This window comes from Xiphophorus hellerii, chromosome 7 (assembly GCF_003331165.1).
Source record: "Xiphophorus hellerii strain 12219 chromosome 7, Xiphophorus_hellerii-4.1, whole genome shotgun sequence".
Lineage (NCBI taxonomy): Eukaryota > Metazoa > Chordata > Actinopteri > Cyprinodontiformes > Poeciliidae > Xiphophorus > Xiphophorus hellerii.
Window position 1 is genome coordinate 10,412,108 of NC_045678.1, and position 6,000 is coordinate 10,418,107.

The 6,000-nt window shown below is 38.4% G+C and overlaps 1 long non-coding RNA gene across 1 annotated transcript in view; it reads right to left on the reverse strand.

Annotated features, from left to right (window-relative positions):
- Positions 1 to 5,682, reverse strand: part of LOC116722626 (uncharacterized) — a 34,528-nt gene extending 28,846 nt beyond the window's left edge. Inside the window, exons 1-2 of the long non-coding RNA XR_004339800.1 lie at positions 4,501 to 5,682; positions 3,571 to 3,660 (exon numbers count right to left, since the gene is read on the reverse strand). This is a non-coding gene — a long non-coding RNA (uncharacterized LOC116722626). The remainder of the gene's footprint in view (positions 1 to 3,570; positions 3,661 to 4,500) is intronic.
- Between the last annotated feature and the right edge of the window lie 318 nt (positions 5,683 to 6,000).

Here is a 6,000-nt window from a genome sequence, read left to right on the forward strand (position 1 = left end):
CTATATTTTCACCCAGTTTGTGATAATGATATCTTCCTGATGAAAGCAAATCTTGGATCGAACAAACACAAATCTTTACCAAACACACAATGCATATGATAAGACAGAAAAGATAATATAATAGTGAAAAAAAATATATACAAAACCGAAACTGAGTACAAAAGAGAGAACATGAGATATATAAGTACAGCATATATCTCAAAACAATCCAAAGTGAATGTGGTTGTCAGTAATAAAAGCTTCATTAAAAGGTTAAAGGTTCAAGAGGTCACTTTGTTGGCTTCTCCCCACCTGTGAATTGTCTCCCTCATTCCCAGAAACACTAGAGCTGCGTCCCTGCAGCTTCTCTCCACTGATACAACATGGCATCTTAAAACAAGCATTTACATTAAAAGGTCAGCTGGGGGAGGACACCACAGTAAATCGAGATGAAGAGGACAACTATGCTGCTACAATTTTAAAAGAAAAACACACACGTACACACACTCACTCATCAACCTGTCTAGACTGTAGCATTCTTTTTTTCCTACCATGACGCACACTGCAGGTATAAACATACTGTGCATGTGAAGGCACAGATAGAAAGTTTCTTTGTCTACCTCGCTTGCAAAACCCAAATACATGGATAAATACCAAAGGTAGGACAGGCTTGCCTCCAAAAGGTTAGTGGAAGCCAAAAAATCAGAAATGCTGCAGTTAAAATGCCAAACAGCTTAAGAATCAGATGAAGTTGCCATTAGAGTAAAAAACACACTAAAAACAAATTAATGAGAGGCTAAGGTTAAATAAATCTTGAGCCAGGATGAGAAGGAAAGTAACTTCACTGAAAAAAACCAACAAAAAAAAAAGATAAAAAAATAAAACACAACAACAGCTTTGATAAATGTATTAAATGCTTAATTGATTGTATGATGGGGTTTACACATAACAGTTGGACGGCTGAATCCGTCTTTTAAATACATGTGAGTGTGCTTTAATGTGCATAGACGGCAAGTGTTCTCTTGGTAATAGCTGCTTATACTGACATAGAGTCACTCTGACTGGTTGCTTGATTAATTCCGATCCACTTAATTAGAAAGCTGCCAATTTCCCACGTGTATACTAATAACACAGAGAACTGCTGTCATTGACTGTTACTGACTGATGGCTTCATTAGGAGTAAGAATCACGGATGTAGAGGGGCAAAACAGAACGGCGATGATAAACTGAAAAAAAAATAAAAATATTTCGGCATGCTTGTGTCATGTGATCTATACACAGAACATAAGCAATGTATTACAAAATAATGCTCTAAACTAAAATAACATCCATCCATCCATTTTCTTCCTCTTTATTCGGGGCTGGGTCGCAGGGGTAGCAGCTTCAGAAGGGAGGCCCAGAAGGTAGTGAAATAACACTGGAGTTTAAAAAACAAATCAGGGTGAGAGTGAAATTTTATCTGCCCTGTAGTCATGATGCATTTCCACTGCGGTTGAAACTTTAGACTATATTGCAGAGTACATCGTTCATCCTGGGTCACTACATCCTAAACTAGCCTCACTTTAATTCAGTTTATTTATATAGCAACCATTTATATTAAAATGTCTTGCTAAAGCATTTTTCAAGAAACAGAACAGTTCCCTTTCATATCCAGTTGCAGCCAAACTTACAGCACCATCTTGAACTGGTCACCTTAATAAAGAGCAAAACGGTATAAAACTACTATTAAAACAGCTACTACATTAAGTGGCTTTTTGGATGCTTAGTGTGTGTAAATTTGAACTGTAATATTCAATATATTGTATTATTTTAGTAGTTGGTGAAAGAAAAAAGTTTTGGGAAAAATTGTATAATACTGTATAAGCTTTGTGAAATTCTGTGATACTGTGAAACCATATTTGTTCTTAAGATTATGATACCCTGATAAACTCATATTTTCGTGTATATAAATATGAGTCCATCCATTGCTTTTTTGACACAGAATATTCCCTCTGTTCAGACAATACACTTTAAGAATGCATTATTTTAAAAGCCTTGTGCAATGACAGATGTTATGCCCAAAGTTATGACAGATGCACAGCACAGATGCAACTTCTCTCTGTTACTGGAAGCAGAGAGATCATTTCACGGCTGTCAAGAGAGAAAAAATGTTCTAATTCTGCGCCGCACTGCAAATTTGACATAAACACACAGATGCAACGTGCATGTTTGCTATGCTGAAATGTTTTGTCTGCTTTTCAATTTTTCTTTTGAATTCTTTGTTGTGTCTTAACATTTTTCTATTATGACTATTTATATGTAAAAAATAAATTGGATCACCAGGTAAAAAATTGAGGGAACTTACTTTGAATGTGTTGGAGTGTGGGAATTATAGCATAGAAGAGTGTGGACATCTATGCCTTCACTGACATTGGTCTCACTCTATATAACAACTTATTTTTTTTCAATTAAATGTTTATGTTTTTTCTGCTTTAGAGTTGTAAAAGCAAAGACGTGCCCCCTAGGCAAATTTTTTATAGCCATCTATTCTCCTACACTCATCTCTCACAAATGAGCTTAGTCAAAATTGAAAAGCTGCAGATTTTGTGTAATACTGATATATTGCTTTGGTTATTTTGGGGAAAAAAAAGAAAAAAAAAAGTAGAAACCTGATCTATGTCTGTATCGGTCCCTTTGCCATTTTGGTATCTCCCACTCATCTCGACAAAAACCGATTAAATGTGTGCCTCACAAGCATTTCAGTGCATGAAAACAAAAGCACACACATCATCCACACAACCTTTAGGGAGGTCAGGTTTGGCATCGAGTTCCTGCGTTATAAGGTTATATTTGCCAGATTTAGGTCACATTGAAGTCTGAAGGATGGCAAAAATGGAAACGAACCGTTTTCACAAGAGGCCATCTCTAATGTTCCCATATGAGAGAGGTTGTTTGCATTGGTTGACATTCACAGCGCTTCCCACAACCTTACAAATGTGGCCCCAAACTCCTTTGAAGTCAGCTAGAATTACTTATGACACAATAAGCTGAAACAGTGAGTAGCAAAAGAGACTCAAATTGAAAGGGCAAAATCTTCTCCTTACCAAACCCCATTCAAAATAAGCTACTGTCTTCTGCAAAATTATGCATACCCTCAGAACCTTTCTGCATTTTATCATATTATACTCACAAACCTCAGTGTAGTTATTTTGGATTTTATGTGACATAGCAACACAAAGAAGTGCATAGCTGTAGACTTGAGGAAAAACATATGCTTTCAGTTTTTACATTGTTTTTTTTTTTTTTACAAATGTAGAAACATTTTATAGGGTAGTCTGATACTCTATAAATGGAAAAAAAAATATGTAACCTATTGCTTTCAGGAGTCACCTAAATAATAAATAGGTGGACACACAAATGAACTACTTGAGTGTAATTGAATCAATATTCAGCTGTTCTGTGAAAGTTTTAAATGTTTGTAGAGGACAGTGGAGAATAAACAGTTCATGAAGACCACGGAAATACAGCATGAACAGGAACGAAGATGCGGAAAAGTTTGAAGCAGGGTTATCTTCTGAAAATGGAAGGAACATAGAAGAACCGCAAGCTTACCAAGACATGGGCATCCACTGAAATGGCCCAAACAAGCAAGGAGAGCCAGGAGGGATAGAGTAACTCTGGAGGAGCTGCAGAGAAACACACCTCAGGGAAACTGTTAGTTGTGATTTCCTCAAATCTGGTTTGAGTAGAAAAGTGGGATGAAAAAAGTAATGACTGACAGAAGGCTCTAGCAAGTCTAGTTTGTAGTTTATCTCAAAGCATGTGTGAGCCACAACAAATGATTGGAAGAAGAAGTTGCTCTTATCGGTTGACCTCTAAACTGAACTTTTCGATCTACTTGGAAAGCTTGATGCTGGGCAGCACACTAACACAGCACATGTTAGTGGCAGCATTATGCCTTTTTTCAGTCATTTATTGAAACATTGATAGAACTAAGTAAACCTTTCAGATTACAGCAATTTTATGTAAAAAAAAAAAGTTCTAGTCAAAGTTCACACATAAAATAAGTTAAAACGTCGAGAAGAGACTTAGCTAACTTTCCATCCAATCCAGTAGACCATGATCTATTCAGCAACTCTCTATATGCACAACGCTAGCAGAGAGATTGACAAAAGATGGCATAGCTTTAATTTCAGTAAAAAGTTGGTTTTACAAAAAAGTTAAAAATTTCAGTTTGTAAAAATCTTTCAAAACCTTGTATATTATTCCTACAATTATTTTACGCTGCCCATCACAAACAAGCTCGCTAAGATACAATGACAGGAACCTTTGATGTGGAAAAGTTCAAAGGGTAGGAAGTGTAGGAAAAGGAGAAGCTTCAGCAGATCTTAAGAGGGAACCTTTTTTGCTACAACTTTAAAGTCAAAGGCTTGAAAATTGAAAGTATAATGATGTTTTTTTTTGTTGTTTTTTTTTTTTTTTTCAATATGCTCTCCAATGATTAACATCTCAGTCTAATCCCAGCTTGGCACAGGGACTTACCCAGAGCTTCCACACTGGCTGTGAGCCAGACTGGCGCTGCGACTTGTCTTGCTACAGACAGAGGGATGAGCCCGGGATGAGATGGGAGATGTGGGGGCCTGGATGGACCCACTACAGACACAATACTGGCACAGTGACAGGAGACAGCAGTCAAGTCTAATCTCAGTCTTTCATATGTCTACAGCAGAGCACAAATGCAGAAATTCTTTATATATGTTATTTATTTGCTTTCTGACCTTTTGGTCAAAGAATCCAAAAGTGCATCATCAGCGAATGCTTTATTCAGTGTGAAGCCTGTAATATCCAATTACAAGCTTAATCACAGAAGCCTATGTATGTCTAGTCACTCCTCAAGTTTCTTGTGTCTATATTGTACCAGTTTGTTAGAAGAATGGGGCAGACATTTGGACATAAAACACTGTTAATAGTCAGAGCATCATTAAGGGATCTTTTTCTCATAACTGGCTTCATGGGGGGCAGAGGAATGATCAAGAATAATCTGCTGTGCTTTGTAGCCACCTAGGTCACAGCCTGCATACAAATCTGCAATAAGGAGGAGAAGCAGGGAAGGAGGGAAGAGACAGGGGGATCTGAAACAGTAGGTGGGTCGGAGAGAGGCAAAGAGGGGAAGAGAGCGAGAGAGACGGAGGGCGAGGAGAACCGGCCACAATGAGGCGGGTCATTTGCGTGTAGCAAGTTCAGACATTCTGTGGGCCCTTATGAAGGGACGCAAAAGGAAAGGGGAGGCTATTTGGAAGAGTTTGTGGTGAAGGGGGTACGGGTGGGGGTGCCTTAGTGGGCAGAGGGGGGAGTCTTGCGCAGGCTGAGGCCCAGAGCTGTATTCAGCGGGGGGAGGCTGCTCCAGCTCCAACACTACTACAAAGCTGGACTCCTAGGGTTCATGAATAAGGCGAGGAAATGATCAGAAAAAAAGGGAAAAGAACCCTGAGAGATGTTTAGACAGATGGCCCACTTAAAACGACGCAAGGACACAGGCAGAGAGAAGTGATTTTAATGAAACTTCAAATTCCGCCAATAATTGATCTTTCTTTCTCGCCCCTTAAAATCCCAGCTGAAAAGGTGAAAGTAAATTTAATGTGTTACAAGTGCCTTTCCAAAAGACATTAAAAGATGCCGCTCGCTTTATGTCCTTTAGATTGAATTAAATTGACATCATGAGCAGGCGTTGGAAAAGAAGCAGAGAGATGAGGGGGAAAAGAAAAAAAACCCCAAAAAGCAGAGGCAACGAATCAAATGAAAAACGTTCAGAAAAGAGCTGCGGTGCCAAAGAAAATAGATAGCAGGGGACTTCTCCTCCTCCGGTCCTTCTTAAAGGGCCACTGAGAGCCTTTGAGGGAGAACATGCTAGTCAGTATTTTTAGAAATTTCATTTGATGGGATTCTGGCAAACATCTCTGCTCTGGGCCTTAGATGTAATATCAAATGTTACTTGCTGGGGACAAGATGATGTTTTATGAATTTAGCAAGTATGAATTATTA